Source organism: Ovis canadensis, chromosome 13 (genome assembly GCF_042477335.2).
Source record: "Ovis canadensis isolate MfBH-ARS-UI-01 breed Bighorn chromosome 13, ARS-UI_OviCan_v2, whole genome shotgun sequence".
NCBI lineage: Eukaryota > Metazoa > Chordata > Mammalia > Artiodactyla > Bovidae > Ovis > Ovis canadensis.
The window spans coordinates 98,169,171-98,195,915 of record NC_091257.1 but is presented as its reverse complement, the minus strand read 5'-3'; the positions used below and the strand labels follow the sequence as shown (position 1 = coordinate 98,195,915).

The 26,745-nt window shown below is 46.3% G+C and overlaps 1 long non-coding RNA gene across 1 annotated transcript in view; it reads right to left on the bottom strand.

The window, feature by feature from the left end:
* LOC138416895 (uncharacterized) overlaps window positions 1–24,506 on the bottom strand; it is a 46,200-nt gene extending 21,694 nt beyond the window's left edge. The window contains exon 1 of the long non-coding RNA XR_011247872.1: window positions 24,291–24,506. This is a non-coding gene — a long non-coding RNA (uncharacterized lncRNA). The remainder of the gene's footprint in view (window positions 1–24,290) is intronic.
* Window positions 24,507–26,745: the final 2,239 nt, after the last annotated feature.

The following is a 26,745-nucleotide window of genomic DNA, read 5'->3' as shown; positions in this document are numbered from 1 at the left end:
GATTTTCCTCAAAGCCCAGCACTAGCTTCTTTGAGCCCTAATGATCACTTCAGGTTTTACACTTTTCCCTTGTTTCTATCTCTTCATGGATATTTTAATGGGATGATATTGAGTCAGGTGTCAACTGAAATAGACTAAAAAGTGAAACATGCTTTTGAATTGTGGTGCTGGAGAAGACTCTTGAGAGTCCCTTGGACTGCAAGGAGATCCAACCAGACTATCCTAAAGGAGATCGGTCCTGAATATTCATTGAAAGGACAAATGCTGAAGCTGAAACCCCAGTACTCTGGCCACCTGATGCGAAGAATTGGCTCATTGGAAAAGACCCTGCTGCTGGGAAAGATTGAAGGCAGGAGGAGAAGAGGACAGCAGAGAAAGAGATGGTTGGATGACATCACCGACTCAATGAACATGAATTTGAGAAAAGTCCAGGAAATAGTGGAGGACAGGAAAGCCTGGCATGCTGCAGCCCATAGGGTCCCAAAGAGTCAGACACATCTTGGTGACTGGACAACAGCAACAGCAAAAAAGAGTAACTTTTCTTTTTTTTCTTTCAAAAACTGTAGACCGTGAGACTTTCAAAGTGCTTTCTACTTTTAGAGAGATAAAACTTCCATTGTTCTGTGAGCGGTTTACCTTCAATACATTACACCTAATTGAGTCAACAATGATACCTTGATATAAAAACATATTCTGTTTGGGGGCAGACACATTTTTTTACATGTTATATCTTGCCTTTTGCTCTGATTTTCAGAAATTGGCTGCATTGGAGACATGCGGTTTCCCTGCATCACGGAGAGGAACACAGATGATGTTAGCTGGTCGGGGGACATGCTTGCTCAGTGGAGGAGAGATCTTGGGCAGAGTTTACAAGACTGGGCTTTGCTGATGCAGGAAGCTGAGCAGGGCATGGTTGCCATCTATGGTCCAGGCCTCACGGGCATGCTCGTCATTTTTCATCAGCTAATTGGTGACAGCTGTGTCATGCTTTTTAAGATATGTCCCACTGATGGCTTTAAAAGAAGGACAGCATGATAAAAGAGTGACAAGTGACATTATGTCCCAATTAACATGTCTTCCTCTGATGTCATCCCGTGTTCCTCTGATGTCATCACAATGGGAGCCAAGGACAGACCTGAACACACACTGGGCCTCTTTACTGCAGGGAATGCAGGCCTTCTCCATCCTGAAGTCCCTGATGGCATTTCTGGCTGCTGGCTGTGGTAGTCGCTCAGTCGTGTCTGACTCTTTGTGACCCCATGGACGTGACCCCATGGACTGCAGTCCGCCAGGCTCCTCTGTCCATGGGATTCTCCAGGCAAGAATACTGGAGTGGGTTGCCACTTCCTCCTCCAGGGGATCTTGCCGACCCAGGGGTCAAGCGCACATCTCCTGCATCTCAGCAGATTCTTCACCACCTGAGCCACCAGGGAAGGCCCTTATGGCATCACTAACAAAACTGTCACAAAACTTCTCAAAGTCTAATGTGAACCCACATCTCCTGGGGATCTTGCTAAAGTACAGATTCTGTTTTGGAGTGAGGCCTGAGATTCTGCATTTATATCAAGTTCCCAGGGTGCTCAATCTGACCGGCCTACAGAGCACACTTTGAATGAAAAGGAGCTAAGATACATCTCCCGTGCGAGTTTTAACACATATGTAATACTTGTAGGTCAGGAAGCAACAGTTAGAACTGGACATGGAACAACAGACTGGTTCCAAATAGGAAAAGGAGTACATCAAGGCTGTATATTGTCACCCTGCCTATTTAACTTATATGCAGGGTACATCATGAGAAACGCTGGACTGGAAGAAACACAAGCTGGAATCAAGATTGCCGGGAGAAATATCAGTCACCTCAGATATGCAGATGACACCACCCTTATGGCAGAAAGTGAAGAGGAACTAAAAAGCCTCTTGATGAAAGTGAAAGAGGAGAGAGAAAAAGTTGGCTTAAAGCTCAACATTCAGAAAACGAAGATCATGGCATTGGGTCCCATCACTTCATGGGAAATAGATGGGGAAACAGTAGAAACAGTGTCAGACTTTATTTTTTGGGGCTCCAGAATCACTGCAGATGGTGACTGTAGCCATGAAATTAAAAGACGCTTACTCCTTGGATGAAAAGTTATCACCAACCTAGATGGCATATGCAAAAGCAGAGACATTACTTTGCCGACTAAGGTCCGTCTAGTCAAGGCTATGGTTTTTCCAGTAGTCACGTATGGATGTGTGAGTCGGACTGTGAAGAAAGCTGAGTGTCGAAGAATTGATGCTTTTGAACTGTGGTGTTGGAGAAGACTCTTGAGAGTCCCTTGGACTGCAAGGAAATCCAACCAGTCCATCCTAAAGGAAATCCTGGGTGTTCACTGGAAGGACTGATGCTGAAGCTGAAACTGCAATACTTTGGCCACCTCATGGGAAGAGTTGACTTATTGGAAAAGACTCTGATGCTGGGAGGGATTGGGGGCAGGAGGAGAAGGGGATGGCAGAGGATGAGATGGCTGGATGGCATCACCAACTTGATGGACATGAGTCTGGGTGAACTCTGGAAGTTGGTGATGGACAGGGAGGCCTGGTGTGCTGTGATTCATGGGGTCGCAAGGAGTCGGACATGACTGAGCGACTGAACTGAACTGAACACTTTTAAGAAGGCCATGAACAACCCAGGTGTTTGATAGCGTCCTTTTTCAATGAAGTAGTGAGTACAAGAAGAAGGATATTTTTGTTGTTGTTGCTTCCTCTGATGTGTGTGCTTCTAATATTTTACATAATAACACTAAATGGATTTATAAAAGTCCTAAACCCTCATGTTAAATATTGGCCTTCAGTTCAGTTCAGTCGCTCAGTCGTGTCCAACTCTTTGCGACCCCATGAATCGCAGCATGCCAGGCCTCCCTGTTCATCACTAACTCCCGGAGTTCACTCAGATTCACGTCCATCGAGTCGGTGATGCCATCCAGCCATCTCATCTTCGGTCATCCCCTTCTCCTCCTGCCCCCAATCCCACCCAGCATCAGAGTCTTTTCCAATGAGTCAATTCTTCCCATGAGGTGGCCAAAGTACTGGAGTTTCAGTTTTAACATCATTCCTTCCAAAGAAATCCCAGGGCTGATCTCCTTCAGAAAGGACTGGTTGGATCTCCCTGCAGTCCAAGGGACTCTCAAGAGTCTTCTCCAACACCACAGTTCAAAAGTGTCAATCTTCAGTGCTCAGCCTTCTTCACAGTCCAACTCTCACATCCATACATGACCACAGGAAAACCATAGCCTTGACTAGACGGACCTTAGTCAGCAAAGTAATGTCTCTGCTTTTGAATATACTGTCTAGGTTGGTCATAACTTTTCTTCCAAGGAGTAAGCGTCTTTTAATTTCATGGCTGCAGTTACCATCTGCAGTGATTCTGGAGCCCAAAAAAATAAAGTCTGACACTGTTTCCACTGTTTCCCCATCTATTTCCCATGAAGTGATGGGACCCAATGCCATGATCTTCATTTTCTGAATGTTGAGCTTTAAGCCAACTTTTTCACTCTCCACTTTCACTTTCATCAAGTGGCTTTTTAGCTCCTCTTCACTTTCTGCCATAAGGGTGGTGTCATCTGCATATCTGAGGTTATTGATACTTCTCCTGGCAATCTTGATTCCAGCTTGTGTTTCTTCCAGTCCAGCGTTTCTCATGATGTACTCTGCATATAAGTTAAATAAGCAGGGTGACAATATACAGCCTTGATGTACTCCTTTTCCTATTTGGAACCAGTCTGTTGTTCCATGTCCAGTTCTAACTGTTGCTTCCTGACCTGCATACAGATTTCTCAAGAGGCAGGTCAGGTGGTCTGGTATTCCCATCTCTTTCAGAATTTCCCACAGTTTATTGTGATCCACACAGTGAAAGGCTTTGGCATAGTCAATAAAGCAGAAATAGATGTTTTTCTGGAACTCTCTTGCTTTTTCCATGATCTAGCAGATGTTAGCAATTTGATCTCTGGTTCCTCTGCCTTTTCTAAAACCAGCTTGAACATCAGGGAGTTCATGGTTCATGTATTGCTGAAGCCTGGCTTGGAGAATTTTGAGCATTACTTTACTAGCATGTGAGATGAGTGCAATTGTGTGGTAGTTTGAGCATTCTTTTGCATTGCCTTTCTTTGGAATTGGAATGAAAACTGACCTTTTCCAGTCCTGTGGCCACTGCTGAGTTTTCCAAACTTGCGGGCATATTGAGTGCAGCACTTTCACAGCATCATCTTCAGGGTTTGAAACAGCTCAAGTGGAATTCCATCACCTCCACTAGCTTTGTTCATAGTGATGCTTTCTAAGGCTCCCTTGACTTCACATTCCAAGATGTCTGACTCTAGATTAGTGATCACATCATCATGATTATCTGGGTCATGAAGATCTTTTTTGTACAGTTCTTCCGTGTATTCTTGCCACCTCTTCTTAATATCTTCTGCTTCTGTTAGGTCCATACCATTTCTGTCCTTTATCGAGCCCATCCTTGCATGAAATGTTCCCTTGGTATCTCTAATTTTCTTGAGGAGATCTCTAGTCTTTCCCATTCTGTTCTTTTCCTCTATTTCTTTGCATTGATCGCTGACGAAGGCTTTCTTATCTCTTCTTGCTATTCTTTGGAACTCTGCATTCAGATGCTTATATCTTTCCTTTTCTCCTTTGCTTTTCGCTCCTCTTCTTTTCACAGCTATTTGTAAGGCCTCCCCAGACAGCCATTTTGCTTTTTTGCATTTCTTTTCCATGGGGATGGTCTTGATCCCTGTCTACTGTACAATGTCACAAACCTCATTCCATAGTCCATCAGGCACTCTATCTATCAGATCTAGGCCCTTAAATCTATTTCTCACTTCCACTGTATAATCATAAGGGATTTGATTTAGGTTATACCTGAATGGTCTAGCAGTTTTCCCTACTTTCTTCAATTTAAGTCTGAATTTGGTAATAAAGAGTTCATGATCTAAAAAAAAAAAAAAAAAAAAGAGTTCATGGTCTGAGCCACAGTCAGCTCCTGGTCTTGTTTTTGTTGACGGTATAGAGCTTCTCCATCTTTGGCTGCATAGAATATAATCAATCTGATTTCAGTGTTGACCATCTGGTGATGTCCATGTGTAGAGTCTTCTCTTGTGTTGTTGGAAGAGGGTGTTTGCTATGACCAGTGCATTTTCTTGGCAAAACTCTATTAATCTTTGCCCTGCTTCATTCCACATTCCAAGGCCAAATTTGCCTGTTACTCCAGGTGTTTCTTGACTTCCCACGTTGAAGGTCAGGAACAGCGGGGATGAGGAGATACCCCTCGTCCAAGGTAAGGAGCAGCGGCTGCGCTTTGCTGGAGCACCCATGAAGAGATACCCCACACCCAAGGTAAGAGAAACCCAAGTAAGATGGTAGGTGTTGCAAGAGGGCATCAGAGGGCAGACACACTGAAACCATACTCACAGAAAACTAGTCAGTCTAATCACACTAGGACCATAGCCTTGTCCAACTCAATGAAACCAAGCCATGCCTGCGGGGCAACCCAAGATGGGCCGGTCATGGTGGAGAGGTCTGACAGAGCGTGATCCACTGGAGAAGGGAATGGCAAGCCAATTCAGTATTCTTGCCTTGAGAACCCCATGAACAGTATGAAAAGGCAAAACGATAGGATACCAAAAGAGGAACTCCCCAGGTCATTAGGTGCCCAATATGCTACTGGAGATCAGTGGAGAAATAACTCCAGAAAGAATGAAGGGATGGAGCCAAAGCAAAAAGAAAAGCCAGTTGTGGATGTGACTGGTGATAGAAGCAAGATCCGATGCTGTAAAGAGCAATATTGCATAGGAACCTGGAATGTCAGGTCCATGAATCAAGGCAAATTGGAAGCAGTCAAACAAGAGATGGCAAGGGTGAACGTTGACATTCTAGGAATCAGTGAACTAAAATGGACTGGAAAGGGTGAATTTAACTCAGATGACCATCATACCTACTACTGCAGGCAGGAATTCCTCAGAAGAAATGGAGTAGCCATCATGGTCAACAAAAGAGTCCGAAATGCAGTACTTGGACGCAATCTCAAAAATGACAGAATGATCTCTGTTCATCTCCAAGGCAAACCATTCAATATCACGATAATCCAAGTCTATGCCCCAAGCAGTAACGCTGAAGAAACTGAAGTTGGATGGTTTTATGAAGACCTACAAGACCTTTTAGAACTAACACCCAAAAAAGATGTGCTTTTCATTACAGGGGACTGGAATGCAAAAGTAGGAAGTCAAGAAACACCTGGAGTAACAGGCAAATTTGGCCTTGGAATGTGGAATGAAGCAGGGCAAAGACTAATAGAGTTTTGCCAAGAAAAATACTGGCCTTAAAAATGGCAAAGGCAGGAGATAGTTACCAACATGAAAAACTTTGCAGGAAGCTAGGATAATAAATGATTAGCTTGTGAAGAGGCAGTAATTTAGAAAACCAACTAGGGCATTGAAGTAGCTACAATATTCAAACCCCCATCAGTCACTCCCTGAACTCTAGTGTTAGCTCTCCCCTGAAAGAAGAGACAAAAGTCTAGGAGCTAACTGAAGAGAGAGAACACTGCTGTAAGCCCAGACGCCGCCCTTTGTTATAAATGAAACAAATCAGGCATATTTACGGTATTCCTCAAAAACGAGTCACATCTGGACTTTATTTCTCACGCCAATAAGTCTGTGTCCAGCCCCAACATTCTTTCTTCCTCATAAATCGTCTCTGTCCACAGCCTGTGTCTCCAAGATCAAATTAAATGGAGATGCTCACTTCTGTGAAGAAAGTGGACGGCAGCAACGTGATGGACCTAGAGCGTGTCAGGCTGAGTGAAGCCAGACAGAAAGTGGGAAATAACCTAGGGCATCCCTTCCAAGTGGAATCTACAAAGAAAAAGAGAAGAAATGATACAAATTAAGTTACTTACAGCACAGAAAGAGACTCCTGGATGTAGAGAAGGAACTTACCATTGCCAGGGGGAGGGGATGTTGCCGTTCACTTGCCAAATTGTGTCCAACCCTCCATGACCCCATGGACCACAGCACACCAGACGTCTGTCTCTCACCAGCTCTCCGAGTCTGCCCAAGTTCATGTCATTGAGTCGTGATGCCATCCAACAGTCTCATCCTCTTTCGTCCCTTCCTCCTTCTTCCTTCAGTCTTTCCCACCATCAGTTTTTTTCCAATGAGTTGGCTCTTCACATCAGGCGACCAAAGTATTGGAGTTCAGCTTCAGCATCAGCCCTTCCAGTGAGTATTCAGGGTTGATTTCCTTTAAGATTGACTGGTTTGATCTCCTTGCTGTCCAAGGGACTCTTCAGCGTCTTCTCCGGCACTGCAGTTTGAAAGCATCAATTCTTCGTGCTCTACCTTCTCTGTGGCCCAGCTCTCACAACCACACATGACCACTGGAAAGACAGCAGCCTTGACTACATGGACCTTTGTTGGTAAAGTGATGCCTTTGCTTTGTGACGCACGGTCTCAGTTTGTCACAGCTTTCCTGCCAAGAAGCAGCCATCTTTTAATTCTATGGCTGCAGTCACCGTCTGAGTGATTTCAGAGCCCAAGAAGAGAAAAGCTGCCACTGCTTCCAAGTTTTCCCCTCCTATTTGCCATGAAGTGATGGGACTGGATGCCATGATCTTAGAAATGAAACAAATGACCTTACTTACAAAACAGAAAGAGAGGGACTTAGAGAGAGAACTTAACAGTTGCCAGGTGGAAGGGAGAGTTAGGGAGTTTGGGATGGACAAGTACATACCTCTGTATTTAAAATGGATAACCAACACAGTGGACTCTGCTCAGTGTTGTGTGCCAGCCTGGATGGGAATGGGGTTGAGGGAGAACAGACGTATGCATACGTAAGGCTGAGTCCCTTCACTGTTCACTTGAAACTACCACAGGATTGTTAATCAGCTATACCCCAATAGAACATGTTTTCAATGTTCAAAAAAATAAAAAATTTAAAAAAATAAAGTGCATCAGGGAACTTATTGGAGAAAGTGAGAGTGAATGGTATTGATTAAAAAAAATGCCAGGCATTAGAGAAGAAGCAATCCTCCTGAAGTCTCTCCCTGGAAGGCAAGGTGATTAGGAGGAAGCAGAAAAGGCAAGCTGGCAGACACTGTGCGTCCCCACACCCTCCAAGCCATGTAATTTCAACTTTGATCAGTATTTGATTTGATGGGAGCCTTCTGGGGTTTATATAAAATCACAGGGGAAGTTACGCATGGAATTCAGTAAGGAGGAGAAGGTCTCTGAGATCAGATACAAAGCTCATTTAAAAAATCACATCAAGGGACCTCCCTGGTGATCCGGCGGTTAAGAATCCACCCTCCAGTGCCAGGGCTGTGGTTCGATCCTGGTCGGGGAGCTGAGATTCTGTATGCCGCAGGTAACTAAGGCCACACACCACAGCTGGAGAAGACTGTGATGCGACTGCTGAGCCCAGCACTCAAGAGCCACAGAGGAGAGCCCTCCTTCTCAACAGGAAGCCCGTGACCCCCAGCTGGAGAAGCCCACACACACAGAGAAGACCCAGGGCAGCCACAGTCTTAAGAATAAATAGATAAAGATGCAAAGAGTTATGTCAAGAAAGGGACAGATTCCTGGGATGGATGGCTTTATCTCCCACCCTGTCTTTTATCAGAAACGTCCCACAGAAAGTGGACAAGGGACTGAATGGGATCTCCATCTCTTTCTGTCGCTCGTGTCTTTTCTCCAGGCATGTGAATAATGGCAGTTTATATTCTCATCCCGAGCCGTACAAGGCTGCTTTCACTACAGTGTATTCAGTTTCGATCCCACATTTCTGTGAGGTAGAAACGCTGATCACAACAGTTTCTCAAATACGGAAGAGGAGCTGAGGCCCTTGGGGTAGAAGTTACATCATCCGCTCCTAGAAGAGTCAGGGGCCGGTTCTTGGGCTCCCTGATGGGGGTACAGCCCGCTTCTCCCTCTGAATATGCCTCCCTCCCGTTACAGTGACAGCTTCACTGTGGTCTCTAGCCCGACTAAGCTAAAGAGAAGATGCGTCACTCCTGAAATACATCATTCGTGAGGAAACTGGAGGTAGCGAGGCATGTGTTCACAGGTATGGGTGCTTTCAGTGACTCAGGTCAGGAATACAGAAATAAATGAGGAAAGAAAGGGTTTTTTCCTACAGAAAAAATAATCAGATTACATCAATGCTTAAAATTGATGTGGAAAAGCGTTAAGTGCCATAGGTCAGAGTGAAAGGAATACCTGTCCGCTGGAAGCCTCCTGGTGCGAGGGAGCTGGGCTGGCAGGCGGACACTGGTCTTTCCCGAGCGTTCCTCGTCTTGCTTTAGCCTCTGACCGTCACTCACTCGTCAAAGAAATTAGGCTGAATCCCACTGCAAACCTAACTGCCTCGGAAACCTCCTGTGGGCTCCAGACCCAGAATTCACTCTTGACTACCTGTGACTCATCTGGTCTAACTCTTCCTGAGCTAATCCACTGCTCCGCTCACTAACTGATTTCTATTTCATTTCATGGCCTCAGAGTGTATGCATTTGGATGCTTTTCAGCTTAATCCAAATCAATATAAAAGCATTCTGAATTAATTATGCACAATAAATAGTTTCAAAAAATGAACCCCCTGAAACCAAAAAAACAATAGGAATTGCTCTCAAATGAGCGTCTTGTAAAGACTGGAAAAAGTAAAGCTTTAAGATATCTTTAGCCTCCAAATTAAAACTCAGTCAAAAATCAGGGTTTCTGAACAAATCACAGATGAAGATCCTAAGGGTCTGACTCACTTTCTGACATATTCAATTATGCAGATTTTCAGGACCATGGTATCAACTGTGAAATAGGGGCCTTATGAATGGGGTCCCCACAAGCCTTAAACAGACACTTTCCTACATGTGTGATGAGGGGGCTGAAGTCATCTCTTCTCCTTCTAGCCTTGAGAGCGGCTTTGGCAGATCCACGGCAGGCAGTGTGCGCCAGCCATGCATCTCTCATTTATAAGTCTTACCCAGACTGCACAGGCTAAAGGGGGCTCAAGCAGGTCACAGAACTACAATGATCAGAGCTCTTAGCCTCCACGCATGGCTTGAACAAGGGCGCAGATTATCTCACGAGCTTGCTCTCAGGGCTTCCCTGGGGGCTTAGTACTGAAGAGCCCACCTGCCAAAGCGGGAGACGCGGCTTGGGTTTGACCCCTGGGTCAGGATGAGCCTCTGGAGAAGGAAATGGCAACCCACACCAGCATTCTTGCCTGAGAAATCCCATGGACCAGAGGAGCCCAGTGGGCCATAGTCCATGGGGATGCAAATGAGCTGGACATGATTCAGTGACTAAGCAGCAACAATACTCACTCGCTCTCACACACATTCTTTGTCTCCTTCTTCTCACTCTCAGTCCAACACATTGGTTCAAAATTCAGAGTCTTTCCGCAAGGCTGCATTGTGGCTGCAGCGGCGCCAGCCCTTATATCCTATTCTGTTCCCATCCAGAGGAGAGAGTGTTCTCTCTCAGAAGACTGAGAAAATTCTCACGGCATCACAGTGACTCTGAGAGGTCACATCAGTTCAGTTCAGTTCAGTCGTTCAGTCGTGTCTCACTCTTTGTGACCCCGTGAATCACAGCACGCCAGGCCTCCCTGTCCATCACCAACTCCCAGAGTTCACCCAGAGTCACATCCATCGAGTCAGTGATGCCATCCAGCCATCTCATCCTCTGTCGTCCCCTTCTCCTCCTGTCCCCAATCCCTCCCAGAAGCAGAGTCTTTTCCAATGAGTCAACTCTTCACATGAGGTGGCCAAAGTACTGGAGTTTCAGCTTTAGCATCTTTCCTTCCAAAGAAATCCCAGGGCTGATCTCCTTCAGAATGGACTGGTTGGATCTCCTTGCAGTCCAAGGGACTCTCAAGAGTCTTCTCCAACATGACAGTTCAAAAGCATCAATTCTTCAGCGCTCAGCCCTCTTCACAGTCCAACGCTCGCATCCATACATGACCCCTGGAGAAACCAGAGCCTTGACTAGACGGACCTGAGAGGTCACATATCCATCTCTAGATCAAGATCCCTGGGGTGAGCCTGCACTCACTGCAAGTAAAGAGGCACCGATGCACTCTGTAGAAAATGAGGCTTAAAGAGTTACCCAGTGAATTTCCCTCCCAGCCTTATTGAGATATAACCGACAATTACTGCATATATTTAAGGCATAAGATGTGATGATTTCATGAATTCATATTTGCATATTGTCAAACTACCACTAGAATGAAGTTCATTAACATACGCATCACCTCACATACTTTTCCTTTCCTCCCTTTCCTTTCCTTTTCTGGGAACACTCAAGATCGCCCCTCAGTCAGAGGCTCCTAAACGCTCCCCAAAGAGTCTAGCGGAGAGCCTGGCATCGAGCACAAGGGGCATTTGCCAAATGAAATGAGGGATACATTGTTTAAAGATCTAAATTCCAAGTAAATAAAGTATCAGAACATGCAAACCTCAGAGATACTGAGAGTTTGGTTCCAGACCACTGAAATCAAGCAAGTATTTCAACAACGCAAGTCACACAAGGGTATGGGTTTCCCAGCGCACGCATTATCACGATGCTGCAGTCTATGAAGTGCACAAGGGCATCGTGTCTAAACAAACAATGCACACACCTTAATTCAGAAGAGTTTTACTGCCAGAAAATGCCAACCACCACCTGAGCCTTCGGGTAGCTACAGCAGTGATGCCAAAAGCCCACTGATGGCACATCCCCTACCATTTACATAAAGCTTCACAATGATGCGTGCTGTCTCACTTTGCTTCCGTAACTATGCAGTTAGGCTCTATGTTATGCCCGTTTTATCTACAAATATGAAATGGCCTCAAGGTGGTTGAGTCTCTTGCTTTTCTAAAGACAAAAGAAAATAAAATACACAAACGTTAAGATGACCCCCCAAAATTCTTTCCTCTAAATTCCATGTCTTTGTGTAGTTCCTTCCCCCTGAATATAAGTGAGACTTGTGACTTGTTTCAATACATGGCAACGCTAGTAAGACATCACTTTCCTGATTAGATTTCTTTACGTGGCAAAGATTCCCATTATGGTAAATAACCAGCCTGCCGATGCAGGAGAGGCAGACACGTGGGTTCAGGCCTCGGGTCACAGAGGTCCCCCGGAGGAGGAAATGGCAGCCCCTCCAGGATTCTGGCCTGAGAAATCCCATGGACAGAGGAGCCTGACTGGCTATAGTCCACGGGGTGTCAGAGTCAGACACCACTGAGCGTACACACACACGCACACACACACACACACAGAGGATACATTGTATGAGGCTCCATCTCATGAAGCTGGAGCAAAAGGTTCCCTTTGCTGGCATGGTCAAGAGAGCAATCAAACTGAGGAAGCCCATGTCTCAGGATACCATGAGAGGCTCCTGAGTATTGGAGCTCTGAGGGTGCTTTCGGCTATAGTCTGCAAGAAAACGGGGGCCTTTCTCCTACAACTACAATGCAATGAATTCTGCCCCAAACCTGGGGAACCTGTGGGTGGGCCCTCAGTCAAGACTCTGAGGAGGCTGCAGCCCTGGCTGACACCTGGTTGCCCTGTGGTGAGATCCTGGGGCAGAACACCCAACTAAGTGGTGCAGGAGCCAGGAGCTACGGAGGCAAAGAAACCGAGATGGTAAATGAGAGGCCACCTGAGGCGAAGAGCCGACTCGTTGGGGAAGACCCTGATGCTGGGGAAGATTGATGACAAAAGGAGAAGGGGGCAGCAGAGGACGCGATGGCTGGACAGCATCGCCGGCTCAAGGGACCTGAATCTGAGCAAACCCAGAGATAGTGGAGGACTGGGAAGTCTGCCATGCTGCAGTCCATGGGGTCGCAGAGGGCTGGACACGACGGAGCGATTGAACAACAATAAATGAGCATCATTTTAAGCCACTAATTTGTTACACAGCATAGATAACTCACGCAGCTACAAAGTCAGTCTTCCTTGCACAACACCATCACAGACTTTGCCATGGAAACATGGATAGCCTTGTTAAGGACTCAAGCCTCCTACACAGTAAACAAGGATGAACCACTTTATTTTGTCAAGTTGGCAAAAATGTCTGCTGATTGTGGATGCTCAGCAAAAATAGAGACATACACAGCCTAGAGCAACAAGATTAGACAGGGGAAGAAAGCCATTTTATCCAATACAACTTCATTAATCATTGTTGACTGCTTACAAATCAGTGTCAAACTCTTTATCTACATAAATAAAATTGTTTTGCCTATCTTTGCTCATTGAGAAATAAAGAAATAAACTAAAACTGTCCAGTGTGGGTTTTCACCATATTTGGCAGGTCTATTTGCAATGCTCTGACTTAAACATAGGGTTGTTGCACCTCCAGATACATTTTATGGGACACGATGGTGAGGGGATGCAATAAGGTCATCGCAGTCAATCTTTCAGAGCAAGTCAGAGGGTGGGCCACCAAGACCACCAGGCTGGTCTGCAAACTAGCGGCCTCGGTGACATTCTGAAGCTTGTTTGAGGCAAAACTGTGGGCTTTGCTAAAAAATGGCTGAATCAGGACCTGCACGTGAGCAGGATTCCTTGCTGACCTGTGTCCACAGTAAAGTTTGAGAAATGCCACACTGAGAACCTGTGTGACGCTCACTGGGGGAGATCTGCTAAACCCACCAAGATGCTCCGGGCACCTTGACGCTCATCAGGGGGGCACCTTGACGCTCATCAGGGGGGCACCTTGACAGTGGTTTGAAAACAGCCCCGAGCTGGTCTCCAGTTCGTGCTGATCATTTGCTGCTGACCTGCGTCCCCATGCTGTGTGTTTCAGGGAGAGGAGCAAGGGCGAAAGGCGGAGACTTGAGCAAGTGAGAGGGAGCCAGCTTGTATGAAAGAGAGCACATCGCACAGACAAGACTTTGGTGGGCACCGAGTGATTTTCCGAACCTCTCCTCTGAGCCCAAAGCATCAGCCAGCACCCGGATCCTCGGTCCTGGGAAGCCTATAGCAAACAAGTGCTCTGGCCTCACCGCAGACAGCTGAGACCAGAATCTCCAGGTGTGGGTCTCAGGTGCAAGTATTTTTCAAAGCTCCTCACACAGCTGCTCAGGTTTGGGTACCACAGTCTGGTACTGGGGGGTGTCAGATGGAAGTCTTTCAAGCCAAGGTAGTGATCCAGCAGCTACCATCAACAGGCTAAATCCGGCCCCATGCCGGTGTTTGCAAACAAAGTTTTATTGGAACACAGCTATACTCATTTTTTTTGTTGCTGCTTATCGCCACAGTGGCATGGACGATAGACCTGAAATATTTACCATCTGGCCCTTAAAGAAATGCTTTTACAACTCTGAGATAAGCTCATGCAGTGGTTGTTAAGAAGAATTATCTAAGGAAAAAAAAAGCCCATCCAAGAGAAACTGAATTTTTGCTTCCTCAGTCTTAACAGGCAGAGGATTGTGAATTTTAGCGAGTTTGTGCGTGTGAGTTCACATACTGAGATTGAGGTATAATTATTTCGTTTTGTTTTGCCAGGAATTCTAGTGAGTATAGCCTATCCTGTGAAGAAAAAAAAAAGTGATATTCTATCCTGCAACTAAGCACAAGTCCTAGCTACTTGCTTCAAACAAAGCATTTAAAAATAAGAATAGGTATTTAAAAAAATAGATGGGTGGCTTCTATTTTTTAAAGCAAGAAGAAAAAGAAGAACACATGTTGCGTGCCAATGCTGCAGAAACAATTCACTTCTTGAAACCACAGGCCTTCAGGAGAGCCTCAGCAAGAGTGCCATCTATATTTTCATAGAAAATGTGTCACTTGTTTTGGGGGACTGTGCAAATCAAGTTCTTTTCTTTCCTTTCCTATCGGCTCCCCTCTCCCATAACTTTATCTGGGGTCTATCCTTTAATATTCATTTGCTCTACCAAGAGAGTGTCTTCCTTTGGAGGAGTTTGGGCCCTGCTGGAATATATCTATGTTGACTTTCTGTCCATGTTTCCTTTTAGTCAAGTGTCACTAACTTACTGAACCTCTTCAAGCTTCCCTTAAGCAAATGTCAATAATGACCTTTTGCGGATGTCTGAGAATTAATCAGAAGCATTATACATCATCAGTTATGGTGCTGGGTACAACGACCGCTTTTGCTGTTTGAGGGGAGAGAGTTTCTCCACCATTCCTCCTTTCGGATCGTCTCCAGCTTCTCTCCTGCTGACTCTGAGCGTGAGATCCTGCTCGCAGGGCGGCTCTGCACACTGCAGACACTGTCGGATCGTCTCCAGCTTCTCTCCTGCTGACTCTGAGCGTGAGATCCTGCTCGCAGGGCGGCTCTGCACACTGCAGACACTGTCGGATCGTCTCCAGCTTCTCTCCTGCTGACTCTGAGCGTGAGATCCTGCTCGCAGGGCGGCTCTGCACACTGCAGACACTGTGGGATCGTCTCCAGCTTCTCTCCTGCTGACTCTGAGGGTGAGATCCTGCTCGCAGGGCGGCTCTGCACACTGCAGACACTGTGGGATCGTCTCCAGCTTCTCTCCTGCTGACTCTGAGGGTGAGATCATGCTCACAGGGCGGCTCTGCACACTGCAGACACTGTGGGATCATCTCCAGCTTCTCTCCTGCTGACTCTGAGGGTGAGATCCTGCTCGCAGGGCGGCTCTGCACACTGCAGACACTGTCGGATCGCCTCCAGCTTCTCTCCTGCTGACTCTGAGGGTGAGATCCTGCTCGCAGGGCGGCTCTGCACACTGCAGACACTGTCGGATCGCCTCCAGCTTCTCTCCTGCTGACTCTGAGGGTGAGATCCTGCTCGCAGGGCGGCTCTGCACACTGCAGACACTGTCGGATCGCCTCCAGCTTCTCTCCTGCTGACTCTGAGGGTGAGATCCTGCTCGCAGGGCGGCTCTGCACACTGCAGACACTGTCGGATCGCCTCCAGCTTCTCTCCTGCTGACTCTGAGCGTGAGATCCTGCTCGCAGGGCGGCTCTGCACACTGCAGACACTGTCGGATCGTCTCCAGCTTCTCTCCTGCTGACTCTGAGGGTGAGATCCTGCTCGCAGGGCGGCTCTGCACACTGCAGACCCCGCAGCGCCTCTACCTTTGGCTTCCCAGGTGGCTCAGCAGTAAGGAATCTGCCTACAATGCAGGAGCTGCCAGAAACATGGATTGGGTCGGGAAGACCCCCTGGGGCAGGGCATGGCACCCACCCCAGGGTGCTTGCCTGGAGAATCCCATGGACAGAGGGGCCTGGCGGGCTACAGTCCACGGGGCGCCAAGAGTTGGACACGACTGAAGCAGCTTGACACTGCGCACCTGCCTTCTGCCTTGATTCTCTGGTGGCTCAGCGGTCAATAATCCGCCTGCCAACGCAGGAGAGGCAAGAGATGCTGGTTTGATCCCTGGTTGTAAGGATCTCCTGGAGAAGGAAATGGCAACCCAGCCCAGGATTCTTGCCTGGAAAATTTCATGGACAGAGGAGCCTGCAGGGCTACAGTGCAGGGGGCCGCAAAGAGTCGGACACGACTGAGCGTGAGCACGCACACAGGCTACCTTCCACCCACTCGATGCCAGTGACATCTGCCCCCCACTCAGCTGTGACAGCCAAAACTGTCTTCAGATAATGTCAAATGTCCCTGCAGGAAGAGTCATTCCTCACTAAAGACTGCTGCTCTAAGGAGAAAAACCCAGCCCTTCTTTATGGGTATACGTGTCCCGAGATGTACATGTGCTTACATACATGGACGTGTGTGTTTGTACAGGCTGTCGAAGAGACATCTTAGTCGCATTTTTAAAGTTCACTTCAATGAATGTAATGAGTTGCTGGCTTTGCAGTCCCTATTTTTATTCCACGTTTTCTTTTATGAAAAGGCTAGATGGACCTCATCTGGTTCCTTCACATCAGACAGGGTAACGCTGAGCATCTGTCTGCCAAAAAGCATGACATCGAAACTTGGACTGTCTTCCTGTTTCTCACTCAATCCATCTGCTCTTGGTTTGCAGCATTAGGAAGCAGCTGATGTGGTCAGCATGTCATCAGAGTGATTTTCAATAAAACTTTATAGAGTCAAGACTGTTCCCCAGCTATCAACATATCCAGTAGTAAAAGTCATTCCAGTCCAGGAGAAAACTCGACATGTCTCAAATTCTACAACCCAAGACCGCATGGTAGGAACTCTACAGCGCATTCTAGTCCAAAGCCCTGGGCTGTACGACTCTAGCATCTGTATTTACAACCACCACGGCCCCCACATGCTCTGTTCTATCACTTTCCTGAATGCCCCACACTGGACCCGAGAAGTGCACAATATTCCCAATAGCCTGGACCGAAGAGATGGAAATGATCCAAAAGGCACGGGTTCTTTCCAGCCGAATGGCGGGGTCATTCCACTTTAATATTACAACGTGTTTTAACTTGTAAATACTTTTTAAAAATTATTTTTAGTTGCAGGATAACCGCTAGACAACACTGCGCTGCCTTCTGCCACACGGCACCGTGGATCAGCCATGAGCACACATACGCCCCTCCCTCCTGAGCCTGCCCTCCGCCCCACCCTTTCCGGGGGTCTCAGAGCACCGCCGTGGGCTCCCGGTGTCGCACAGCAAATCCCACTGGCTGTCTACTCTACACACGGGGGTGCACTGTCCCCCGCTGCTCCCCACTCGTCCCTCCCTCTCTGTGCCCGAAGTCTGCTCCCTGCATCTGCACCTCCCATTCTTGCGCTGCAAATACGCTCGTCAGTGCCGCTTCACTAGGTTCCACGTGCATGTGTTAATATACTGTGCTCGTTTCTCTCCTTCTGATTGAAATTGTAAATACTTTTCTTTGCACCCATCTCTACACTTTAAATTTCCTTTGAGCTTGTTTTCTGCTCAGGAATACAGTTTTCCCAGCCGGGCATTATCCCTTAACTAATGTGCTCTCCTGCTTTCTGGGATGGACACACCTGTCTCCCCTTCCCGCCCCCTTCCCCCGTCCAAGCAAGCACTCACACGCTTCCTCTCAGCCTTTGCCCTTGTCACCTCCAGCAGACACTGTGAACTCTGCCGAGTTAAGCGCAGCACTGCAGATGTTGCAGTTTATGAGGTTTAGGGCAACAATTCATCTTTTCCTCCTCCGGAGCTGTCACCGCTGCCCTCCAATTCTCCACCCTTCAAAATTAGGGGCAGAGAAGATGAGCAGCTGCTTTTCCTGCTGCTCTGAATAATTCATGCCAGTTTAGCTTCAGCTTGGTGATATCAGTGGCCTTGTTTAATACCGAGGGGAAGGAAGGGCCTCTTGAGATTTTTCCAAAGCATGAATTTTAAAGGAATAAGATTTTTTTAAGCCTCCAGAGTCTTCTGACTTTTTCTCCAACACAAATAAAACACAACAAAAATTAAATTGACAACGGAACTTTCATTCTTTTCAAGATTCTTCTTCAAGATGATATTAATCAAGCACATTTATTTACATTTACTTTAGGAGCCATGCCATCCAGCCAATAATCTGTACTGAGTATCCCCTGTGCTACAGGCACATTACTGGGCAGCTGGGGGGCTGGGGCGGGAAACACTGGCATCCCCCTCAACCAGGGAGGCTACCTGCTGGAGGAGGAGATGGATACACATCAAAAGAACTGCCGAATAACCATTCACAAGACAGCAGACACCCTCTGCTATGACTGTAGACCCACTGCATTAATTTATCTTACAAATGCTTATATTTAAGGGCTGTGCACCAGAGGCTACTGGACAGTGAGGAAACAGCAGTGCGTGAGCAAAACAGACACAGCGGCGGCCTTGATGGAGCTACGCTCAAGTGCAGGACCCGGTCGCTAATCATCCGCACGCACGTCAAGGCACCAGCTGAGATGAGCGCAGCGAGAGCACGCTCCCCAGCAAGAACACTCTCCAGGAGTTCTCACGCACCCGCTCATCCGCTCACGCCTTCATCTGAGTGCTGTACGAGCGCTTCCTCCTCCGTGCTAGGCACTTAGATTTCAGCACTGGCGGCGGTGAGACGGGCTCCCTGACCTCACAGGACTGCAGTCACGTGGGGGAATGAAGAATTAAAGAAGCAAAGACAAGATGCTCATGTACTCGAAACTGTGCTAAGTCCTGGGTCAAGGCTGCAAATAGGAAATACACTAGACTTTTCACGTGGGTCACCTTATGGAGTGCTCACAACTGCCCTTTCTATGTGATTAACTTGTTTACACGTGTTGGCACAGTGGTAAAACAATCTGCTCTCCAATGCAGGAGACCCAAGAGACGCAGGTTTGATCCCTGGGTCAGCAAGACCTCCTGGAGTAGAAAATGCCAACCCTCTCCAGTATTCTTGCCTGGAGGAGCCTGATGGCTGCCATCCCTGGAGCGGCAAAGAGTCGGACATGACTGAGCCACTGAGCTGCACGTCGGCAAAGCTGAGCCTCACAGACGTTTTAGGGACACGGGACCAACAAACCCCATCGAGGCACCACCACCATGGGTTCCCGTTGCTTTAGGATAAAATTCAATCCCTGACTATTTCCAAAGTCCTGGAAGAACCACCTTGTGTTGGAGACGGACTGGGGGGTAAGCAAGAGCTATTGGCCATCACACGCGAGGCCAAGACTAAAAGCAAAAATCAACATTCTATCGAGTTCCTGACCTCCATAGCTCTGTGCTTCTAAAAAGAACCCATTCAGCTCTAAATATTGCAAAGCTTGGCTCTAGTGTAGTGTGACTTACTGTGTTTTTTCGTGTTTCTGTCCTTGCCCAGATTTTCTCGCGTCTGTCTCTGGTTCAGCAACATGGCCCTTGAACAGCTGCCAGATGCTGTTCTACAGCCCTGGCCAGATTCCACTCTAACTAGTGTCTGTTAAGGAACTAGTACACTTTTGTTCATTCTTTTGTTTTTTGAATAGGAAAAGACACAAAAATTTTACTCAAAAGATATTATGGTGTATTGGGATCACAGTGTATTGGGAAAAATTTAAGCATATAATGAAAATCAAGTGTGACTACATTTGTCTTGGATTTTTTTTTCTCTGTAAAGAAAATCTCATTATTAAAATCCCTGTAAGGAAAAAACAGGTTTTTAAAAATAATAACAAAAAACTTTGTGTAGATGGAATTTTAAAATCCTTTAACCCCAACTTGATTTTTTTTCCCCCATGAAAACTATTGTTTTCTAATACTCTTTGTGAATAACTTGGCTCCCATATTGAGAGGAGAATTGTGATGTAATTAAGAGCATGGACTCAGGACTCCTGTCTGGCCTCAATTCCATTTCTGCCAACCTCTAGCTGCAACTTTGGACAAGTTTCTGAGACATATTGTGCCTCTGTTATCCTATCTGTAAAATGAAATAACCATCATAGCTATTACTATCAAGTTGCTAAAAGGCTTAAATGAACTCCTAATTGGAAGTGCTTAGAGTAATGTTTTGTGTCTCACAGACACTCAAGAAGGGTTGTTTATTATTGTAGAAGAGAGCAGCAGAGGATGAGATGGTTAGGTAGAGTCCCCAGCTCAATGGACATGAATTGGAGCAAACTGGAGACAGTGGAGAGCAGAGGGGTCTGGTGTGCGGCAGTCCACGGGGTCACAAACAGCTGGACACAATAACCAGTTGTTAACATTATCATTTCACAGCAAGAGACTATTTTCCTATACTTTTTATTGCTTTTAATTTTACACAATACTTTTGCATTTCTTATCCAAATTGACCCTAAAACCACTGGCTAAGATGAGGAAAACAGTGCTGCCTGCTATATATGAGGAGCCTGCAGCTGAGAGCTTGAGACTCTCAGGTTTCTTTCATGGCACAGGAACCCTGTTCTCTCACACCTTCCCCACCCCCGCGCTCGGCTGGGAGTCCAGACGGACTTGAGCTCTACTGGTCACTTGGTCTTCATTTGATACCTCTCATCAGTTCTTTCACAGGAATCGGACACGACTGAGTGACTTCACTTTCACTTTTCACTTTCATGCATTGGAGAAGGAAATGGCAACCTGCTCCAATGTTCTTACCTGGAGAATCCCAGGTACGGGGAGCCTGGTGGGCTGCTGGCTATGGGGTCACACAGAGTCAGACACAACTGAAGCGACTTAGCAGCAGCAGCAGACTGACCAACATTTCTGGGGAAGTTAAAAGCCACCTTGTAGGAAGTAAGTTGGAGAAAGCATTTCTGTCCACAAATCCAGAGGAGACAGCTCCATATGTCTCTGAAGCCATTAGATAATACTTGTGATGATGCCAAATTAGAATGGAGTCTGATGGGTCCAGCCAGGGCGTTCTCATTGATAAGAGTTAATTGCATATTTTCTGTAAACCACCCAGTCACCCTACCCTAGAGGCACAGAGCTCACAAGAAGGCTGCAAGTCTTGCAGGACGGATGCAGGCTGCACCTGTGAGGGGAAGTGATATCTTAACATGCTCTGTCCTGATCTCAGTTATTAGGCAGCTCCCCTCTGCACTGAAGGGTAGTAAATAAGTATTTAAATGAATTAGGGAGTACATCAAGGCTGTATATTGTCACCCTGCTTATTTAACTTAAATGCAGAGTACATTACGAGAAACGCTGGGCTGGAAGAAGCACAAGCTGGAATCAAGATTGCTGGGAGAAATATCAATAACCTCAGATATGCAGATGACACCACCCTTATGGCAGAAAGTGAAGAGGAACTAAAAAGCCTCTTGATGAAAGTGAAAGAGAGTGAAAAAGTTGGCTTAAAGCTCAACATTTAGAAAACGAAGATCATGGCATCTGGTCCCAATATTTCATGGGAAATAGATGAGGAAACAGTGGAAACAGTGTCAGACTTTATTTTTTTTTGGGGGGGGGGATTCTAAAATCACTACAGATGGTGATTGCAGCCATGAAATTAAAAGACGCTTACTCCTTGGAAGAAAAGTTATGACCAACCTAGATAGCATATTAAAAAGCAGAAACATTACTTTGCCAACAAAGGTTTGTCTAGTCAAGGCTATGGTTTTTCCAGTAGTTATGTATTGATGTGAGAGTTGGACTGTGAAGAAAGCTGAGTGCCAAAGAATTGATGCTTTTGAACTGTGATGTTGGAGAAGACTCTTGAGAGTCCCTTGGACTGCAAGGAGATCCAACCAGTCCATTCTGAAGGAGATCAATCCTGGGATTTCTTTGGAAGGAATGATGCTAAAGCTGAAGCTCCAGTACTTTGGCCACCTCATGAGAAGAGCTGACTCATTGGAAAAGACTCTGAAGCTGGGAAGGATTGTGGGCAGGAGGAGAAGGGGACGACCGAGGATGAGATGGCTGGATGGCATCACAGACTCGATGGACGTGAGTCTGAGTGAACTCCGGGAAATGGTGATGGACAGGGAGGCCTGGCATGCTGCGATTCATAGGGTCGCAAAGAGTTGGACACGACTGATCGGCTGAACTGAACTGAACTGAACTGAATCAAAGCATTGCTTCAGGACTTGAATTCATGGATTTAACTAAGCATTATATGTTAAAACACATGGCACTGAAAATGTCTACTTCTTCCTTTCTTTGCAGATAAATACAATATTATTGTACCATTTCAAGGAGTTATGCATTTTTTTCTTCACTTAAAAATAAAATTTTTCACTGAATGACTGAAACTCTTTGCTGATCGAGTATATGGCCTAGAGATATGGTTCTATTTGAGTGCAAAGGAAGCTGAGTAACCTTGTAATTATTATAATATTGTTTCCTATGAACAGAATCAGAAAGTTGAATCGAGTAATTAGAGGTTAGTAGTTAGTGGTTCGTGGTTAGTAACCAAACTGAAGGCCACATTGCTCCAGCCTGCTAGTTTATGCAGGAATAGGACTACTGTGTAGCCAGATATTTTTAAGGGAATCCAAATCAGTAGATTATTATGTGAAGTTTCCAGATTGTTAAAAATTGATCGTAAAATATATTTAAGGTAACACACCAGGCATCTGCTTCTTGCCAAGTCGAATAATAGGAATTGTACTTACTACCCTTTAGCAAAAAACCACACAAGATACTTAAAATAATGGACACAGTAATGATGGACAATGATCCCGAGAGGTAGGACACACAGGAAAAAATCCATAAAACAAGAAACGGATAAATTTGACTTTACCACAATTTAAAACTTCTGCTGTTCAAAAGACAATGTTAAGAGAAGGAAAAGATTGGAAGGAAATATTTGTGGAGCACGTATCAGGTAAAGCACCTGTGTTCAGAATATATAAAGAATTCTCCAAACTCAATAATTACAAACATTACATAGTATTCCTTACATGTGGAATCTGAAACATTGACACAAATGATCGTATTAATATTTACAAAACAGAAATAGACTCACAGACACAGAGAACAAACTTACGGTTAATAAGGGCAAAGTGGGTAGGGACAGCTTAGGGGTTTCAGGTCGACATACACACACTATTATATGCAGAATAGACAACAAGGACCTACTGCACAGCACGGGGAACTACGCCCAATATTTTGCAATAACTTACATGGGAAAAGCCCCTGAAAAGTCACATGTATGCATGGCACTTCACAGAACACCTGAAGCCAACACACCCCTGTACATACAACATGCTTCAGTTTTAAAAAACAACTCAATAAGATAACAGTAAAAAAATCAACAAATATTTGAATGGACTTCACCAAAGAAGATATACAGATGGCAAATTAACACATCAAAAGAAGTTCAACATTATCAACCAGCAGTGAAATGCAAATTAAAGCCCTGATGAGACACCATTACAACCCATTAAAATGGCTTGAATTAAAAATGCTGGCAATACCAAATGATGGTGGACACGTGAAGAAGTTAGGATGTGAAGAAAATGGTAGTTGGAAATTAAAAACATTGCAACTACTTTAGAAACACAGTTTGGCAACTTCTTTAAAACCTAAATATACACTTATCTGATGAGCTAAGCATGCCATGTATAGGTATTTCCTGAGGAGAAAAAAAATGCATTGTCCATACAAAGATGTATACCCAGATATTAATAGAAACTGTATCTGCAGTGGCCCCAAATGAAAATAATCCAAATACCCATCTATTGATGGATAAACATATGGATGTGTTTAAACATATGGCACATGGATAAACAATGTGGTATGTCTATACAATGGAAGACTAGCCCACAAAAAGGATGAATTATTAATATCTACTACATCATGGATCTCAAAATAACTATGCTCAGTAAAGAAAAACAAACCAAAAGATTATGTTCTCTGCGAATCTTTTTTATAAATCTCTAGAACATGTAAACTAATCTGTCAATCTGGGCTCCTCTAACAAAAATACCACAGCCTGGTACTGTCTTAGAAACAATAGAAATTTACTTCTTACCTTTCTGGAGTCTGGGAGCATGAAGGTTAAGATTTCATGTCTGGTGAGAGCCTGCTTCCTGGTCCTGGATGCCATGTCCTCACCTGGGGGAAGGGGCGAGGGCGACCTCTGCAGCCTCTTTTTTAAGGGCACTGTTTGAACTGTGGTGTTGGAAAAGACTCTTGAGGGTCCCTTGGACTACAAGGAGATCCAACCAGTCCATTCTGATAGAGATCAGCCCTGGGATTCCTTTGGAAGGAATGATGAAGCTGAAACTCCAGTACTTTGGCCACCTCATGCGAAGAGTTGACTCACTGGAAAAGACTTTGATGCTGGGAGGGATTGGGGGCAGGAGAAGAAGGGGACGACCGAGAATGAGATGGCTGGATGGCATCAGTGACTCGATGGACATGAGTCTGAATGAACTCCGGGAGATGGTGATGGACAGGGAGGCCTGCAATTCATGGGGTCACAAAGAGTCGGACACGACTGAGCGACTGAACTGAACTGAACTGAATCCTATTCATGAGGGCTCCACCCTCATGACCTAATCACCCCTCAAAGACCCCACCTCCTAATACCATCACACTGGGGGTTAGGTTTCAACTGATGAATTTGGGGGGAACATAGACACTTAGTCTACTGATAATCTCTAGCGACAGAAGGAAGGTTGGGGTTACGTAGGGATAGGGTAGGGCAGAGAGGGGCAGGCGGGAGAAATCACAGAGGCATATGAGGATATATGTGAACTTCCCTGGTGGCTCAAATGATAAAGAATCTGCCTGCAATGCAGGAGACAGGGGTTCGATATCTGGGTCAGGAAGATCCCCTGGAGAGGGAAATGGCTACTCACTCCAGTATTCTTGCCTGGGAAATCCCATGGACAGACAAGTCTGGCAGACTACAGTCCATGGAGTCACAAAGAGTCGGACACAACTGAGTGACTAATACTTTCACTTTTTTTTTATACAGATATATTTAGGGATAATGGATACGTTTACCACCTTGATAGTGGTGATCATTTAATGGGTGTATATGTACAAAAAATTCTATAAAATTATACTTTTTAAATATGTTTGGAATCAAATGTCAATTACACCTCAGTAAAGCTATTAGTAAAGCTATTAGGCAATGGCACCCCACTCCAGTACTCTTGCCTGGAAAATCCCAGGGATGGAAGAGCTCGGTAGGCTGCAGTCCATGGGGTCGCTGAATCAGACATGACTGAGCAACTTCACTTTCACTTTTCACTTTCATGCATTGGAGAAGGAAATGGCAACCCACTTCAGTGTTCTTGCCTGGAGAATCCCAGGGACGGGGGAGCCTGGTGGGCTGCCGTCTCTGGGTTCGCACAGAGTCGGACACGACTGAAGTGACTTAGCAGCAGCAAAGCTATTAGAAAACAAAACAATAACATGGATTTTAAAAGATAAACACCAGGTCGGCAACACACAGGGACTCTGGGCTATGAGTTTGCAAACTCTGAACTGTGTTTATGACTTACTTTCAGAAAAATACACACGGCCCCGAACACCTATACTAAATTACAAAATGAAATGTCTGCTAAATGGGGGCTCTGCTGTTGGCTACTTTCGAACAAAGCAAGTACCACTTCCAACTCGTTCCTTGAATGATCCAAGCCAACTCTTTCTGAATGGTTTGATGGCTGCTGAGCAAAAGTTCTGATTAAAGTCCAGAATCTCTTAATAGCACAAGATGGCATGCGAGGCAGAACTCGTTTCCCTTTGGACGTTCACACAGAACTCCTCTTCACAGCGGCAGGAATTACGGGTTTAATAGCACCTGAATCTCTGCTGGCAAAGTCCCTTCCCAAGCCTCGCTTGCCTCACACAACAGACTCTCTCGGTGATGTGGAACTATTGTTCACAGGCACTGTGGAGACACCTTTCTGGAAGACTGCAAGACGTGAGGGGAATGGAGATTCTCCTTAGAGCGGGTTTCATAAATGGATGAGGTAGATAAAAAGGCCTAAACCCGCATTGAGGAGCTTACTGAAAGCGTCTACGTGTAACTGCGGATCGAACGAGCTGGGCGGGATGAACAGAGCTTTTCTTTTCCTCCTCCGCTCGCTTAACCTCGCTCCCTTTCCGACACTGACCTCTTCAGAAAGACGCCGGCTTCCTCATTCAGAAGAGTGGTCATTTTGGCAGGAAGAGGCTCCAGCCGGTGGAAACGCGGCGCGCCCAGCGCTGTGACGCCGGGCCGCCTGCACGGGCCTCGGCCGGGCTCGTCCTCCGCGCGGCCGGCCGGCTGCGGCCCGGGAGAGGGGCGGCAGGCGCAGGGCCTGCGGGGCCAGCGGGCCGGCCGAGGGCCGCGTCTGCGGAGCGTTCGGGCCCTTCCCTCGCGCGGGGCGCCGTCCTGAGAGCGGCCCTGCGGGGCCCCGCCGCGCCCCCGCGGAGCCCGGGGCCTCCCCTCGGGGCCGCTGCGCGTGCGGACGCGCCGGTGTGCGCGGGCG